This window comes from Trachypithecus francoisi, unplaced genomic scaffold (genome assembly GCF_009764315.1).
Source record: "Trachypithecus francoisi isolate TF-2019V2 unplaced genomic scaffold, Tfra_2.0 Lachesis_group1, whole genome shotgun sequence".
Classification (NCBI taxonomy): domain Eukaryota; kingdom Metazoa; phylum Chordata; class Mammalia; order Primates; family Cercopithecidae; genus Trachypithecus; species Trachypithecus francoisi.
In genome coordinates, this window is record NW_022681454.1 from 2082931 (window position 1) to 2101836 (window position 18906).

The following is an 18906-nucleotide window of genomic DNA, read 5'->3' on the forward strand; positions in this document are numbered from 1 at the left end:
TGGCTGTGTATCTCTGTCCTGCACTGTTGGGCCATGAGCTTTGTCCTAGCCCAGCGAGTCCTTGCATTGAAAGACAGACCAACAACCATCTGAGCCCAGATTCTAAAATCCTATGAGGCCAGGCGCACTTTGGGAGGCTGAGGTGGGAGGATTGCTTGAGCCCAGGAGTTAGAGACCAACCTGGGCAACAGAGCAAGACTCTGTCTCTACGAAACACTAAAAAATGAGCCGGATGTAGTGGAGCACACCTGTAGTCCCAGCTACTTGGGAGGTTGACAGGGGAGGATTGCTTAAGCCCAGGAGGTTGAGGCTGCAGTGAGCTGCGGTTACACCTCTGCAATCTAGCCTGGGAAACAGAGCAAGACCCTGTCTCTAAAAATAAACACGTTTCCTGGGAGTCACTGCTGAGTTGTTGGCAGTGAATGGTACTAAATGTTCCCATGGGATTCAGCTGAGACGGCCTCCCCAGGATGGCCTGAGACTTGTGACAGGAACCAGCACTCTCCTCGTGAGCCTCTGGTTTCCTTTTGTGAAAGCTCCTTGTGTTCTAGGGTTGAGAAAGCCTTCTTACGTGTGCTTTGATTATACGATGAGATGAAGATTTTGATCCTTGTGGAAACTACTTTGCTGCTAACAACAATGTGTTTGTCTGCCTGTCCTTGTCACCTTCTGTTGTGAAGAGCTCTTTGGGAAGAGGATGAACTAACATAGGTCTGAATGTCCCTGTCTCAAGGGCACCAAGGGCCAGTGAGTTCCGGTCTTGTGAATCCACTGTTGTGATCTAACAAACGAAATCCTCATCTGCACCTTCTTCAGTTTTGCCTTGTTTTCAGAAAGATCCTCTGCTCACGCCTGTCCTCCCGGGGAGACCCTTAGGTCAGCACTCCCTTCAGTGGAGGGTTCGCGGCCCCAGGTGAAGGAGCTCTTGCCAGCGTGTGTGGTGGCTGGAGTCCTGCCCTCAGAAGGGGTTTCTGCTCCCGGGTGGGCGTGCTCCCACTGTGACCTCAGTGCTCCCCTTCCTGAATGGTGCCCTTCCCTCAAAGACCACTTCGGAGCTGGGCACGGTGGCTCACGCCTGTGATCCCAGCACTTTGAGAGGCCGAGGCGGACGGATCACGAGGTCAGGAGATCAAGACCATCCTGGCTAACACAGTGAAACCCCATCTCTGCTAAAATTACAAAAAATTAGCCGGGTGTGGTGGCGGGCGCCTGTAGTCCCAGCTACTCGGGAGGCTGAGGCGGGAGAATGGCGTGAACCCAGGAGGCAGAGCTTGCAATGAGCCGAGATCACACCTCTGCACTCCAGCCTGGGTGACAGAGTGAGACTCCATCTCAAAAAAACAAAAAACAAACAAACAAAACCACAAAAAGCACTTCGGGTTGCAGTGGCCACTGTGAATAATTTTTGTACATCATTCTCAAATTGTGTATTTGAAGGGCTTAGAGTGAAAAAGAGAGAAATTCACAAACACCAAATGATCTTTCGTTCCTTTGCGTTTTGTCATTAGTAGGAGGAAGCTTCCTAAAGAAAGATTGAAAAATTAATTCCTAAAGGATTCCTTGATCAAAGCAAATAAAAATGGGAAAACGTAAAACTCTTTTAGATCCCTCAAATTGCACCGTGAACTTTATGACCTTTATTTCACTCTTGCTACAAGCTCCTCCACTGTCCCACCCCTCTATCTTTTCTTTATTTTTTTAGAGGTAGGGTCTTGTTATGTTGCCCAGGCTGTTCTTGAACTCGTGAGCTCAGGTGATCTTCCCAGCTCAGCCTTCAAGTGGCTGGAGCCGAGGCCCACACCACCATTCCTGGCTATCTTTCAAAAATTAATTTTAATTTTAATTTTTGTAGAGATGGGGTCCCCTTGTGTTGCTCAGGCTGGGATGCCCATCGTTTGAATTCATGTCCTTTCTCTTCTGTTTGGCCAGAAACCCCTGAGGCTCGACTGCCTCTTAAAGGCAAATCATCTGAGAAACAGGCAAGCCCCTTCTCTCTCTCTCTCCCCTTCCTTCCTGCCTGCCTGCCTTCCTTCCTTTCTTCCCTCCTTCCCTCCTTCCTTCTTTCTTTCTCTTTCTTTCTTTCTTTGTTCCTTTCTCTCTCCTTCCTTCCTCCCTCCCTCCCTCTCTCTCTCTCTTTCTTTCTTTCTTTCCATAATTTCTCTTTCTCTCTCCTTCCTTCCTTCCCTCCCTCTTTCTTTCTTTCTTTATTTCTTTTTCTTTCTTCCTTCCTTCCTTCCTTCCTTCCTTTCTTTTCCTCTCTCTCTCTCCTTCCTTCCTTCCCTCCCTCTCTCTCTCTCTCTCTTTGTTTCTTTCTTTCCATAATTTCTCTTTCTTTCCCCTTCCTTCCTTCCTTCCTTCCTTCCTTCCTTCCTTCCTTCCTTCCTTCCTTCCTTCCTTTTTTCTTTCTTTATTTTTCTTGAGATGGAGTCTCACTCTGTCACCCAGGCTGGAGTGCAGTGGCACAATCTCAGCTCACTGCATCCTCCACCTCCCAGGTTCAAGCGATTCTGTCTCAGCCTCCCGAGTAGCTGAGATTGCAGGCGAGTGTGACCATGCCTGGCTAATTTTTGTATTTTTAGTAGAGACGGAGTTTCACCATGTTGGACAGGCTGGTCTCAAACTCCTGGGCTCAAGTGATCTACCTGCTTCAGCCTCCCAAAGTGCTGGGTTTACAGGTGTGAGCCACTAGGACCGGCCTGGCTAATTTTTAAAATAACAGCTTTATTAAGGAATAATTTATATATTAAAAATTTACCCTTTTGGAAGTCCAAGCCACAGCAGTCAGGCAAGAGAAAGAAGTAAAAGGCATGCACATAGGAAAAAAAGTCAAACTATCTCTGTGGGGCAAAGAAAGAGAGATCAGATCGTTACAGTGTCTATGTAGAAAAGGAAGATAAAAGAAACTCCAGTTTGATCTGTACTAAGAAAAATTGTTTGTGCTTTGAGATGCTGTTCACCTGTAACTTTGGCCCCAACCGTGTGCTCACAGAAACATGTGCTGTACTGAACCAAGGTTTGATGGACTTAGGGCTGTGCAGGATGTGCCTTGTTAACAGTATGTTTGCAGGCAGTGTGCCTGGTAAAAGTCATCGCCATTCTCCTTTCTCTTAACCAGGGACACAATGCACTGTGGAAAGCTGCAGGGACCTCTGCCCAAGAAAGCCTGGGTATTGTCCCAGGTTTCCCCCAACTGAGACAGCCCGAGATATGGCCTCGTGGGAAAGGAAAGACCTTACCATCCCCCAGCCTGACACCCGTAAAGGGTCTGTGCTGAGGAGTGAAAGAGGGAGGCTTCTTTGCAGCTGAGATAAGAGGAAGGCTTGTGTCTCCTGCTCGTCCCTGGGAATGGAATGTCTTGGTGTAAAGCTGACCATTCCCAATCGTTCTATTCTGAGATAGGAGAAAACCGCCCTGTGGCTGGAGGTGAGATATGCTGGCAGTGATACTGCTCTGTTGCTCTTTGCTACACTGAGATGTTTGGGTAAAGAGAAACATAAATCTAGCCTACGTGCACATCCAGACACAGTGCCTTTCCTTGAACTTATTCATGACACAGATTCCTTTGTTCACATGTTTCCCTGCTGACCTTCTCTCCACCTGTTGCCCTGCTACACTCCCCTCGCCAAGATAGTAAAAATAATGATCAATAAATACTGAGGGAACTCAGAGGCTGGTGCCAGTGCAGGTCCTCTGTATGCTGAGCGCCAGTCCCCTGGGCCCACTGTTCTTTCTCTCTACTTTGTCTCTGTGTCTTATTTCTTTTCTCAGTCTCTCGTCCCGCCTGACGAGAAATACCCACAGGTGTGGAGGGGCTGTCCCCCTTCAATCTCTCTTTGCTGATGCTCTGATTCTATACCTAGAAAACCCTGAACTCCACCAAAAGGCTCCTGTACTGTAATGACTGCAGTAAAGTTTCAAGATACAAAATCAACATTCAAAAGTCATCAGTATTTCTTTTCTTTTCTTTTCTTTTTTTTTTTTTGAGACAGAGTCTTGCTCTGTCACCAGGCTGGAGTGCAGTGGCATGATCTTGGTGCACTGCAACCTCCACCTCCTGGGTTCAAATGATTCTCCTGCCTCAGGCTCCCAAGTAGCTGGGACTACAGGTGCGTGCCACCATGCCCAGCTAATTTTTGTATTTTTAGTAGAGACATGTTTCACCATGTTGGCCAGGATGGTCTCAATCTCTTGACCTCGTGATCTGCCCGCCTCAGCCTCCCAAAGTGCTGGGATTACAGGCATGAGCCACAGCGCCCGGCCAGTCAGCAGCATTTGTATAAACCAATAGTGTCTAAACGGAGAGCCGAATCAAGAATTCTATCCCATTTACAATAGCCACACACAAAAATAAAATACCTAGGAATACGTCTAACCAGGGAGGTGAAAGATATCGATAAGGAAAGTTACAAAACACTGCTGAAAGAAATCATAGATGACACAAACAAATGGAAAAAATATCCTATGTTCATGGATTGGAAGAATCAATATTGTTACAATGGCCATACTGGGCTGGGCACAGTGGCTCACACCTGTAGTCCTAGCACTTTGGGAGGCCAAGGAAGGCCTGATCTTTGATAAAGTCAACAAAAATAAGCAATGGGGTAAGGACTCCCTATTCAATAAATGGTGCTAGGAAAACTGGCTAACTACGTGCAGAAGAATAAAACTGGACCCCTACCTTTCACCTTATAAAAAAACTAAAGATGGATTAAAGATTTAAATGTAAGACCACAAACTAGAAGAATCCTAGAAGAAAACCTAGGAAACACCATTCTGGACATCAGTCTTGGGAAATAATGTATTACTAAGTCCTCAAAAGCAATTGTAACAACAACAACAACAAAAATTGATGAGTAGGACCTAGTTACACTGGAGAGTTTATGGACAGCAAAAGAAACCACCACAGAGTAAACAGACGGCTTACAGAATGGCAGCAAATATTCTCAAAATATCCCAGTGGGCTGGGCGCGGTGGCTCAAGCCTGTAATCCCAGCACTTTGGGAGGCCGAGACGGGCGGATCACGAGGTCAGGAGATCGAGACCATCCTGGCTAACGCGGTGAAACCCCGTCTCTACTAAAATATACAAAAAACTAGCTGGGCAAGGTGGTGGGCGCCTGTAGTCCCAGGTACACGGGAGGCTGAGGCAGGAGGATGGCGTGAACCCAGGAGGCGGAGCTTGCAGTGAGCTGAGATCCGGCCACTGCACTCCGGCCTGGGCAACAGAGTGAGACTCCGTCTAAAAAAAAAAAAAAGAAAAAAAAATCCCAATGAAGGTGTAATATCCAGAATCTATACGGATTTGGTTCAGAAGACAGGAGGGTTTGGCAGCCTTATTGCCACATTTTCTTGACGTGGAAGTGTTGTAATCTGGAAGACACAAATTTACTAAGTGGTTAAACAAGCAAGGGCCAAAAATTCCCAGTAATGAGATACCTACCAAGGGTCCTAGGTGAGGTAAAAAACAGGTGAGACTTGGGAGGGCGTTTTTGACAATTGACCAGATATAGCTGAGTCCATGCCCTGGTCATGTCTACGTAACCGGGGAGCTTGCTCATAAATCTTTTGATTGTTAACATTGTTATGCCCAGAGTTGTTAATATACATGCAGCAGGTTTTGTTAATAGCCGTACAGACTCCACCTTGTTCAGCTAGTAAATAATTCCACACTAGTCTGTTATCAAGGATTATATTTGCCGTACAGTCTAGGGACTCTTAAATTCCCTTTCGTGCCTGACCTGTGTTGGTGGCTAATGATTCCAGGGTTTGAGTCGAATTCTTTAGGGTTGACTCGTGGTAGGCAAAGTCACTTCACGGGGCTAAGATTGTCCTATTACTACCCTGATTCCTCCCAGAATTAATCCTATTGCTCATTATCTTCTGATGCTCTTAGGTCTTATGGGGTTACAGACGTGACCCCGGGAGGGGCAAGGATGGTCAACATACATCCACTCCTGTTTCAAGATTTTGATATGTAAGGGAAAGCTACTTCTAAAACAACAGGTGGGCTCCCTGGGGAGCTGAGAGCTGGGTGCTGGGAGTGATCACGGGGTGGCCTTCTTCCCACTTGTGGCCACAAACAAAAATGAACCCAGTTGGGACACAAAGAGAGGGCCTGTGGGACGTGATATGTATCCTCTGCTGCCAAGTTGGGTCTATAGAGATATTCCCTGCTCCAATGTGGGTGTTGAACAACCTTTGTTTTCCAGGAGAGGGTGGTACTCCCACCTTCCCAGATTAGACAGTTGTTTTTCCCCCTCTATGTTCTGATCTGGGAGAAGGCACCATAGATGATTTCCTCACTCGCAAGTGGGATCTGATTTACTTCACTGCAGCCTTGAGAACCTGGCAACATGTTGCGTCAGGGCCTCGCAGGGAAGCTTCTGCTTCTGTGTTAATACAAGAGTGAGCACAAAAGACAGCCGTTAGCACACTGGAGATATAGACAGCCAGCTTTCTGGGCCCAAGTAATAGTGGTGGGGAGTGGGGTACAGGAGTAGGGGGATGAGGTTCAGGTGAAATCCGTTAAGTGGAGGAGAGTTCCACCTAACAAGTAGGGGTCTGGGTACTTTGGGATCACTATGGTTAGGAAGTCTGGGGAGATGGCTGTGAGATTTTCCAGATAGGCCAGAAGATGGAACTCTCTGTCCTGGGGATGTTGATGACAAACCCAGCAACCATAAAGATGGTTCCCTGATGCTGTAATTTTTGAAATATTTACTGTATCATTCTGTTCCCACTCACAGTGGATCAGTGTGATTGGGAGGGCAGGCAGGATAAACAGTGGCAGCATGGTGTCCAGTTAGGCCTTAGAGTGGCCTCTACACCCAACAAGGACAAAAGAGGTATTTCCCAGTGGGAGGCAGCTGGCCAGAGTGATAGAAAAGAAGTATTAGAGGAAAAAAAGAAAAATTAAAACTCCTGTTCCCACCCATAGCTAGTGTGCCTGGCTCGTGTAGTGGCCAGACCCTGTGCTTGCTTGTTCACGCACCCCTCACCACTCTTTGCCTGGCTCACCCTTGGCAGACCTGGGATCCAGGCTAGTAGGATAAGCCAAGCACAGTTTGCCAGGCCAAGTGGGCAGAATGAGCCCAGTGGGCCCGAGCAAAACTCGAGAAAAGGTGCCACTGGCCACAGAGGTTTCCAGTTGGTGAAGTGACACCCCAAGGATCCTGTGACAAACCCATATCACTATGCCCCCGGCCCTCCCAAATCCCATGTCCTCCTCACACCTCAAAACACAACCATGCCTTCCCAACGGTCCCCCAAAGTCTTAACTCAAAAGTCCAAGTCCAAACTCTCATCTGAGACAAGGCAAGTTCCTTTCACCTATGAGCCTGTAAAATAAAAAGCAATTTAGTTACTTCCAAGATACAATGGGGATATAGGCATTGGGTAAATACTCCTGTTTCAAAAGGGAGAAATTGGCCAAAACAAAGGGGCTAAGGCCCCCTGCAAGTCTGAAACCTAGCAGGGCAGTCATTAAATCTTAAAGCTCCAAAATAATCTCTTTTGACTCCATGCCTCACTCCCAGGGTATGCTGATGCAAGGGGTGGACTCCCAAGGCCTTCGGCAGCTCTGTCCCTGTGATTCTGCAGGGTACAGCCCCCATGGCTGCTGTCACAGGCTGGTGTTGAGTGCCTGCAGTATTTTCAGGTGCACAATGGAAGCTGTCAGTGGATCTACAATTCTGGGGTCTGGAGGATGGTGACCGTCTTCTCACAGCTCCACTAGGCAGTGCTGCAGTGGGAACTCTGTGTGGGGGATCCAACCCCACATTTCACCTACACACTGCTCTAGTAGAGGTTCTGCATGAGGGCTCTGCCCCTGCAGCAGACTTCTGCCTGGACATCCAGGTGTTTCTGTACATCCTCTGATACCTAGGTGGAGGCTCCCAAGCCTCAACTCTTGCCCTCTATGCACCTGCAGCCTTAACACTACATGGACCTTGGTGGCTTCTGGCTTGCACTCTCTGGAGCAGCAGCCTGAGATGTATCTTGGCCCATTATAGCCATAGCTGGGGCTGGAGTGGCTGGGATGCAGGGTGCTGTGTCCTGAGGCTGCACAGAGCAGTGGGGCCCTGGGTCTGGCCGACAAAACCATTTTTCCCTTCTAGGCCTCCAGACCTGTGATGGGAGGGGCTACCATAAGGATCTCTAAATGTTTTGGAGACATATTCTCTATTTTCCTGACTATTAACATTCGGCTCTTCTTTGTCTCGCTCTGTTGCCCGGACTGGAGTGCAGTGGCCGGATCTCAGCTCACTGCAAGCTCCGCCTCCCGGGTTCACGCCATTCTCCTGCCTCAGCCTCCCGAGTAGCTGGGACTACAGGCGCCCGCCATCTCGCCCGGCTAGTTTTTGTATTTTTAGTAGAGACGGGGTTTCACCGTGTTAGCCAGGATGGTCTCGATCTCCTGACCTCGTGATCCGCCCGTCTCGGCCTCCCAAAGTGCTGGGACCACAGGCTTGAGCCACCGCGCCCGGCCTCGGCTCTTCTTATGCAAATTTTTGCAGCAGGCTTGCTTTAATTCCTCCCCCAGAAAATGGGTTTTTCTTTTCTTTCACAAGGTCAGGCTGCAAATTTTCCAAACTTTTATGCTCTGCTTCCCTTTTTTTTCTTTTTATTTTATTTTAGGTTCTGGGGTACATGTGCATGTTTGTTGCATAAGTAAATGTGTGCCATGGTGGTTTGCTGCACCTATCAACCCATCATCTAGGTATCAAGCCCAGCATGCATTAGCTATTTTTCCTGATGCTCTCCCCTGTTTCCTCCCCCAAAAGGCCCCAGTGTGTGTTTTTCTCCTTCCTATGTCCATGTGCTCTCATTGTTTGGCTCCCACTTATAAGTGAGAACATGCGGTGCTTGGTTTTTGTTCATGCGTTAGTTTGCTGAGGATAGTGGCTTCCGGCTTCATCCACATCCCTGCAAATGACATGATCTCATTCGTTTTTATGACTGCATAATATTTCATGGTGTACATGTACCACATTTTCTTTATCAAGTATATCATTGATGGGCATTTGGGTTGATTCCATGTCTTTGCTATTGTGAATAGTGCTGCAATGAACATACATGTGCATGTATCTTTAAAATAGAATGATTTATATTCCTTTGGGTATATACCCAGTAATGGGATTGCTGGGTCAAATGGTATTTCCCATTCTAAATCTTTGAGGAATCGCCATACTGTCTTCCACAATGGTTGAACTAATTTACATTCCCACCAACAGTGTAAAAGTGTTCCCATTTCTCTGCAACCTTGCCAGTGTCTGTTTTTTGTTGACTTTTTAATAATCACCATTCTGACTAGCATGAAATGGTATCCATTGTGGTTTTGATTTGCATTTCTGTGATGATCAGTGATATTGAGTTTTTTTTCATGTTTGTTGGTTGCATGTATGTCTTCTTTTGAGAGGTGTCTGTTCATCTTCTTTGCCCACTTCTTAATGGGTTTTTTTTGTTTTAGTTTTCTTGTAAATTTGCTTAAGTGATATTAGACTTTTGTCAGACTGATAGATTGCAAAAATTTTCTGCCATTCTGTAGATTGTCTGCTTGCGCTGATGATAGTTTCTTTCATTGTGCAGAAGCTCTTCAGTTTGATTAGATCCCATTTGTCAATTTTTCCTTTTGTTGTAATTGCTTTTGGTGATTTCATCATAAAATCTTTGCCCAAGCCTATGTCCTGAATGGTATTGCCTAGATTTCCTTCTAGGGTTTTTATAGTTTGGGTCTTATTTTGAGTCTTAAATCCATCTTGAGTTAATTTTTATATAAGGTGTAAGGAAGGATCCAGTTTCAATTTCTGCATATGTCTACCCAGTTCTCCCAGCACCATTTATTAAATAGGAAATCCTTTCCCCATTGTTTGTTTCTGTCAGGTTTGTCAAAGATCAGATGGTTGTAGATGTGCAGTTTTATTTCTGAGTTTTCTATTCTATTCCATTGGTCCATGTGCCTGTTTTTGTACCAGTGCCATGCTGTTTTGGTTACTGTAGCCTTGTAGAATAGTTTGAAGTTGGGTAGTGAGATGCCTCCAGCTTTGTTCTCTTTGCTTAGAATTGTCCTGGCTATACAAGTTCTTTTATGGTTCCACATGAATTTTAAAATAGTTTTTTCTAATTCTGTGAGGAATGTCAATGGTAGTTTAATGGGAATAGCATGAAATATATAAATTGCTTTGGGCAGTATGGCCATTTTCATGATATTGATTCTTCTTATCCATGAACATAAAATGTTTTTACATCTGTTTGTGTCCTCTCTGATTTCTTTGAGCAGTGGTTTGTAGTTCTCCTTGAAGAGGTCCTTCACATCCCTTGTTAGTTGTATTCCTAGGTATTTTATTCTCTTTGAAGCAATTGTAAATGGAAATTCATTCATGATTTGGCTCTCTGCTTGTCTGTTGTTGGTGTATAAGAATGCTTATGATTTATGCATGTTGATTTTGTATCCGGAGACTTTGCTGAAGTTGTTCATCAGCTTAAGAAGCTTTAGAGCTGAATCGATGGGGTTTTCCAGATATAGGATCATGTCATTTGCAAACAAAACAATTTGACTTCCTCTCTTTCTATTTGAATACCCTTTATTTCTTTCTCTTGCCTGATTGCCCTGGCCAGAACTTCCAATACTATGTTGAATAAGAGTGATGAGAGAGGGCATCCTTGTCTTGTGCCAGTTTTCAAGGGGAATGCTTCCAGGTTTTGCCCATTCAGTATGATATTGGCTGTGGGTTTGTCATAAACAGCTCTTATTATTTTGAGGTATGTTCCTTCAATATCTAGTTTATTACGTTTTTTACATGAAGGGATGTTGAATTTTATTGAAGGCCTTTTCTGTATCTATTGAGATAATCATGTGATTTTTGTCTTTAGTTCTGTTTATGTGATGAATTACATTTATTGACTTGTGTATGTTGAACCAGCTTTGCATCCCGGAGATGAAGCCGACTTGATCATGGTGGATAAGCTTTTTGATGTGCTGCCAGATTTGGTTTGCCAGTATTTTATTGAGGGTATTTGCATTGATGTTCATCAGGGATGTTGTCCTGAAGTTTTCTTCTTTTGTTGTATCTCTGCCAGGTTTTGGTATCAGTATGATGCTGGCCCCATAAAATTAGTTAGGGAGGAGTCCCTCCCTTTCCATTGTTTGTAATAGTTTCAGAAAAAATGGTACCAGCTCCTCTTTATACCTCTGGTAGAATTCAGCTGTGAATCCACCTGGTCCTGGGCTTTTTTGGTGGGTAGACTATTTATTTATTTATTTGAGACAGAGTTTTACCCTTGTTGTCCAGGCTGGAGTGCAATGGCACAATCTCGGCTCACTGCAACCTTTGCCTCCCACGTTCAAACGATTCTCCTGCCTCAGCCTCCCAAGTAGCTGCGATTACAGGCACCCACCACCGCGCCCAGCTACTTTTTGTGTTTTTGGTAGAGATGGGGTTTCACCATGTTGGCCAGGCTGGTCTCGAACTCCTGACCTTGTGATCTGCCTGCCTCAGCCTCCTAAAGTGCTGGGATTACAGGTGTGAGGCACTGTTCCCAGCCAGCAGGGTATTTATTACTGCCTCAATTTCAGAACTTGTTATTGGTCTATTCAGGGATTCAACTTCTTCCTGGTTCAGTCTTGGGAGGGTGTATGTGTTCAGGAATTTATCCATTTCTTCTAGATTTTATAGTTTATTTGCATATAGGTGTTGATAGTATTCTCTGATGGTTGTATTTCTGTGGGGTCAGTGGTAGTATCCCCTTATCATTTCTGATTGTGTTTACTTAAATCTTTTCTCTTTTCTTCTTTATTAGTCTAGTTAGCAGTCTATTTTATTGATTAAAAAAACCCAGCTCCTGGATTCGTTGATATTTTGAAGGGTTTTCCATGTCTCTATCTCCTTTAGTTCCATTCTGAGCTTGGTTATTTCTTGTCTTCTGCTAGCTCTGAGGTTTGTTTGCTCTTGATTCTTTAGTTCTTCTAGTTGTGATGTTAGTATGTCGATTTGAAATCTTTCTCAGTTTTTGATGTGGTAATTTAGTGCTATAACTTTCCCTCCTAACACTGCTTTAGCTGCATCCCAGAGATTCTGGTAAGTTGTCTCTTTGTTCTCATTAGTTTCAAAGAACTTCTTGATTTTTGCCTTAATTTCATTATTTGCCCAGAAGTCATTCAGGAGTAGGTTGTTCAATTTCCATGTAGTTGCATAGTTTTGAGTGAATTTCTTAATCTTGAGCTCTAATTTGATTATGTTGTGGTCTGAGAGACTGTTACGATTTCCTTTCTTTTGCATTTGCTGAGGGGTATTTTACTTCCAATTATATGATCAATTTTAGACTAAGTTCCATGTGGCACCAAGAAAAATGTATGTTCTGTTTTTTGTGGGGTGGAGAGTTCTGTAGGTATCTACCAGGTCCACTTGATTCAGAGCTGAGTTCAAGTCCTGAATATCTTTGTTAATTTTCTGTCTTGATGATCTGTCTAATATTGACAGTGGGGTATTAAAGTATTCTACTATTATTGTGTGAGTGTCTAAGTCTCTTTGTAGGTCTTTAAGAATGTACTGCTGGGTGTGGTGGCTCACACCTGTAATCCCAGCACTTTAGGAGGCCGAGGCGGGTGGATCACGAAGTCAAGAGATTGAGACCATCCTGGCCAACATGGTGAAACCCCATATCTACTAAACATATAAAAATTAGCCAGGCGTGGTGGTGCGCACTGTAGTCCCAGCTACTTGGGAGGCTGAGGCAGGAGAATTGCTTGAACCAGGAGGCAGAGGTTGCAGTGAGCCAAGATTGCACCACTGCACTCCAGCCTGGGTGACAGAGCAAGCCTCTGTCTCAAAAAAGAAAAAAAAAGGAAGAAAAAAACCCCACAAACAAACAAACCAAAAAACGTGTTTTATGAATCTGGGTGCTCCTGTATTGGGTGCATATATATTTAGAATAGTTAGGTCGTTTTGTCGAATTGAACCCTTCACCGTTATATAAGGCCCTTCTTTGTCTTTTTTGACCTGTGTTGTTTTAAAGTCTATTTTGTCAGAAACTAGGATTGCAACTTCTGCTTTTTTCTGCTTTCCATTTGCTTGGTAAATACTCCTCCATCCCTTTGTTTCTAGCCTATGTGTGTCTTTGCATATGAGTTGTGACTCCTGAATACAGCACACTGATGGGTCTGGTCTTTTTGTCTAGCTTGCCATTCTGTGTCTTTCAATTGGAGCATTTAGCCCATTTACATTTAAGGTTAATATTGGCATGTGTGAATTTGATCCTGTCATCATGATGCCGGCTGGTTAATTTTGCAGACTTGTCAATGTAGTTGCTCATAGGGTCATTGGTCTGTGTACTTCAGTGTGTTTTTATGGTGGCTGCTAACAGGTTTTCGTTTCCATGTTCAGTGCTTCCTTCAGGAGCTCTTGCAAGGCAGGCCTAGTGGTGGTGAAATCCTTCAGCATTTGATTATCTGAAAAGTATTTTATTTCTCCTTCATCTATGAAACTTCGTTTGACCGGATTTGAAGTTCTGAGGTGGAAATTCTTTTTTTTTTTTTTTTTTTTTTTTGAGATGGAGTCTCCCTCTGTAGCCCAGGCTGGAGTGCAGTGGCGTCATCTCGGCTCACTGCAGCCTCCGCCTCCTGAGTCCCGGTTCAACCAATTCTCCTGCCTCAGCCTTCCGGGCAGCTGGGATTACAGGCACGCACCTCCCTGCCCAGCTAATTTTTGTATTTTTAGAAGAGACAGGGTTTCACCATGTTGGCCATGCTGTTCTTGAACTCCTGACCTTGTGATCTGCCCACCTCAGCCTCCCAAAGTGCTAGGACTACAGGTGTGAGCTACTGCCCCTGGCCTGGAAATTCTTTAAAAATGTTGAATATTGGCCAGGCACGGTGGCTCACAGCACTTTGGGAGGCCAAGGCAGGCAGATAACAAGATCAGGAGATCAAGACCATCTTGGCCAACATGGTGAAACCCCGTCTCTACTAAAATACAAAAAACCATCTGGGCATGGTGACATGTGCCTGTAATCCCAGCTACTTGGAAGGCTGAGGCAGGGGAATCGCTTCGACCCAGGAGGCAGAGGTTGCAGTGAACTGAGATTGCGCCACTGTACTCCAGCCTGATGACAGAGCAAGACTCCGTCTCAAAAAAAAAAAAAAGGAATTTGAATATTGGCCCCCTATCTCTTCTGGCTTGCAGGGTTTCCACTGAGAGGTTCACTGTTAGTCTGATGGGCTTCCCTTTGTAGGTGACCTGGCCTTTCTCTCTGGCTGCCCTTAACATTTTTACTTCATTTTAATCTTAGAGAATCTGATGATTATGTGCCTTAGGGTTGACCTTCTCATGGAGTATCTTATTGTTGTTCTCTGGATTTCCTGGATTTGAATGTTGGCCTGTCATGGTAGGTTGGGGAAGCTCTCCTGGATGATATCCTAAAGTGTGTTTTCCAACTTGGCTCCATTCTCACCGTCTATTTCAGGTATTCCAATCAGTTGTAGGTTCAGTCTTTTTACATAGTCTGATAGTTCTCAGAGGTTTTGTTCATTCCTTTTCATTATTTTTTCTCTAATCTTATCTGCCTGCCTTATTTCAGCAAGATCGTCTTCAAGCTTTGATATTCTTTCTTCCGTTTGGTTGATTTGGCTATTGATGCTTGTGTTTGCATCATGAAGTTCTCGTGCTGTATTTTTCATCTCCATCAGGTCATTTATATTTCTCTCTAAACTGGTTATTCTAGTTAACACTATCTATAATGTTTTATCATGGTTCTTAGCTTCTTTGCATTGGGTTAAAACATAATCCTTTAGCTCAGTGAAGTGTACTATTACCCACTTTCTGAAGCCTACTTCTGTCAGTTCATCCGTCTCAGCTTCAGCCCAGTCCTGTGCCCTTGCTGGAGAGGTGTTCTGATCATTTGGAGGAGAAGATGCATTCTGGCTTTCGGAATTTTCAGCGTTTTTGCATTGGTTTTTCCTCATCTTCGTGGATTTATCTACCTTTCATCTTTGAGGCTGTTGACCTTTAGATGGAGTTTTTGTGGGGTCCTTTTTGTTGATGTTGTTGTTGTTGTTGCTTTCTGTTTGTTTTTCTTTTCTTTTCTTTTTTTTTTTTGAGATGGAGTCTCGCTGTGTTGCCCAGGCTGGAGTGCAGTGACGCAATCTTGGCTCACTGACTGCAACCTCTGCCTCCCGGATTCAAGCGATTCTCCTGCAGCCTCCCAAGTAGCTGGAACCACAGGCACCCACCACCACACCTGGATAATTTTTGTATTTTTAGTAAAGACAGGGTTTCACCATATTGGCCAGGCTGGTCTCGAACTCCTGCCCTTGTGATCTGCCTGCCTCAGCCTCCCAAAGTGCTGGGATTACAGGCGGGAGCCACTGCGCCCGGCTGTTTTTCTTTTAACAGTCAGGCCCCTCTTCTGCAGGTCTGCTGCAATTTGCTGGGGGTCCACTCCATACCCTGTTTGCCTGGGTTTCACCAGTGAAGGCTGCAGAACAGCAAAGATTGCTGCCTACTCCTTCCTTTGGAAGCTTTGTCTCAAAGGGGCACTGACCTGATGCCAGCCGGAGCTCTCCTTTATGAAGTGTCTGGTGACCCCTGTTGGGAGATCTCACCCAGTCAGGAGGCATGGGATCAGGGACCTGCTTAAGGAAGCAGTCTGGCTGCCCCTTACCAGTGCGAGTGCGCTGCGCCAGGGGGAATTCCCCCTCGTCCCGGTCACCGGGACTCTTGGGAGCCAATAGGCAAGAAAGATTAAGTCTGCCCAACCTGAAACTGCGGCCATCACTCTCCCCAGGTGCTCTGACCCAGGGAGATGAAAACTCTGTAAACCCCTGGCTGGAGTTGCTGGAACTCCTGCAGGGAGGCACTGCCCGGTGAGAAGGGATGGATCTGGTTCCCAGCTAAAGCGGTAGTCTGGCCATGATCTGCCACAGCTGCTGTGCTGCGCTGCGGGGCATTCGGCCTAGTCCAAACCTCACAGTTTCCCTGGCACTGGCCCGGGAAAACTGCCGACTAGAGCCACAGTAATGGCAGTCGACCCTCCACCCCCGCCCCCCGCGCCCAAAAAACTCGGTCATCTTAGGCAGACTCCAGGCTGCTGTGCTGGCCAGTAGGGATTCCAAGCCAGTGGGCCTTAGCTTGCGGGGTTCCATAGGACGGGGGCCTGCTGAGTGAGGCCGCCTGGCTCCCTGGCTGCAGCCCCCTTGCCATGGGAGTGGATGCGTCTCCTGCCTCGCTGGAGTTCCCAGAGCCGCTGAAATATGCAAACGCTCCTGCAGCTCAGTGCCCGCCTGAGCGGCCGCTGACCCGTGCGGCTGCCGTCGCCTGCACAGCTTTATGGTCGGAACCCAAGGTCCTGGTGGTGTGGGAACACGAGCGAATCTCCTGATCTGCTGATTGCAAAAATCCCTGGGAAAAGCGTAGTTCTCTGGGCGGGTAGCGCAACCTCTCACTGCCCGCCTCGGCTGGGGGAGGGCGACCCCTTCGCCCCATGCAGCTCCTGGGTGAACGGTCTCCCCACCCTGCTTTTCCTTGCTCTCCGTGGGCAGCACCGACCACCTAGTCAGTCTCAATGAGAGAATCTGGGGACCTCAGTTGGAAATGCAGAAATCGCGTTTGTCTTTGTGGGAGCAGCAGACGGGAGCTGTTTCTACTCGGCCATCTTGGCCCCTCCCCCGCTCTGCTTCTTTTTTAAATATAAATTTCAGTTTCAGATAATCCCTTTGTTCCTGCATACCAGCATACACTGTTAGAAGCAGCCAAGCCAAGTCTTGAATGCTTTGCTGCTTAGAAATTTCTTCTGGCCGGGCGCGGTGGCTCAAGCCTGTAATCCCAGCACTTTGGGAGGCCGAGACGGGCGGATCACGAGGTCAGGAGATCGAGACCATCCTGGCGAACACGGTGAAACCCCGTCTCTACTAAAAAATACAAAAAACTAGCCGGGCGAGGTGGCGGGCGCCTGTAGTCCCAGCTACTCGGGAGGCTGAGGCAGGAGAATGGCGTAAACCCGGGAGGCGGAGCTTGCAGTGAGCTGAGATCCGGCCACTGTACTCCAGCCTGGGCGACAGAGCGAGACTCCGTCTCAAAAAAAAAACACACAAAACCCCCCCCCCCAAAAAAATACAATTAGCTGGGTGTGGTGGCAGGCACCTGTGGTCCCAGCGACTCAGGAGGCTGAGGCAGGAGAATGGCGTGAACCCTCCCGGTGCGATCTCAGCTCACTGCAACCTCTGCCTCCCAGGTTTAAATGATTCTCCTCCCTCAGTCCCTCGAGTAGCCAGGATTATAGGCATGCACCACCACACCTGGCTAATTTTTCTTTTTTCTATTTTTAGTAGAGATGCGGTTTTACTGTGTTTACTAGGCTGGTCTCGAACTCCTGAACTTGTAATCCACCCACCTCAGCCTCCCAAAGTGCTGGGATTACAAGTGGGAGCCACCACACCTGGCCTTGTAAGCCCATCTGTTCTGCCCATTTACTTTCCTCAGGAGTATAGTAGGTGCTGCTGGCGTGGGTGCAGTACCCACATTAGTCCGTGGCCTGGAGTATAGTAGGTACTGCTGGTGTGGGTGCAGTACCCACATTAGTCCATGGCCTGGAGCGCTGGTGTTGTTTACCTGTGGCCTTGGCTGTTCTGTCCATCAGAGCATTTCCTCTGGGATAATAGAGGTGTCCCCCTTTTGGTGTCCTCTGCAGTGAGTAACGGCCACCTCCTTTGGGAGCTGGATGGCATCTAAAATGCCAAGATCTCAAAGCAATGCTGTATGGGGGATTCCTTAGCTGTTAGAGGTCCCTTTTCTTTCCATATGGCATCTTGAGTATGGAGCACCAGGCACCCATATATGGAATCGGTAAATATGTTGACTCTTGAGTCTTTTCTCAGTCAGAGGACCCTGATTAGACCAATTAATTCCACTTTTTGAGCAGATGTCTGGGGAGGTCAAGCTTTGGCCTCAATGCCTTCTTGTTGGCTAACTATTGCGTAACCGATCTTTCTCCCTTGTGAATAAAACCACTTTCATCTCTGAGCCACTCTACATCAGGGTTATGCAGGGGCTCAGGGGCCCATCTTTGAGGTCAGGTCTGCTAGAGCAGGTCTGTTCTGTGGTTTCCACACAGGAGTGAATGAATTGGGGATCTCTTTCCTGGGACATGAAGTCCAGCAACAAGGAAGCAGAGTTTAAAACTCAACATGCTTTAAGGGTAACATCTGGGGTGTCAAGCAGAAGGGCCCGATATTTAAGTAACCAGTTCCCTCTTAGCCATTGGTGTCCCTTCGTCTCTAGGACCCCCTCTACTTGGTGGGGGGATCATGACATCTAATGGTTGTCCCAAGGTAAACTTATAGGCTTCTGTCAATATAGTGGTGGCGGCTACAGCTCGCAAGTCTCCCGGCCACCCAGCCACCACCTGGTCTAGTTTAGAAAAGTAAGCCACTGGTATAGGGTCATTCCTGAGCCTCTGGTTTAGGATGCCCAAAGCTACCCTTTGTTTTTTACCTAAGATGAAAGGGTGGAGCTGCACAGCATCTGAAAGTTCATCTAAAGGGTGAAAAGTTTTTCTTTTTTTTGAGACGGAGTCTCGCTCTGTTGCCCAGGCTGGAGTGCAGTGGTGCGATCTCGGCTCACTGCAAGCTCCGCCTCCCAGGTTCACGCCATTCTCCTGCCTCAGCCTCCTGAGTAGCTGGGACTACAGGCGCCCGTCACCACTCCTGGCTAATTTTTTGTATTTTTACTAGAGACGGGGTTTCACCATGTTAGCCAGGATGGTCTCGGTCTCCTGACCTCGTGATCCACCCGCCTCAGCCTCCCAAAGTGCTGCGATTACAAGCGTGAGTCATCGCGCCCGGCCTAAAGGGTGAAATGTTTTTCTATGTTTGGGAGTCCCAAAGTAGGAGCTGTTACCAGCTTTTCTTCTAATG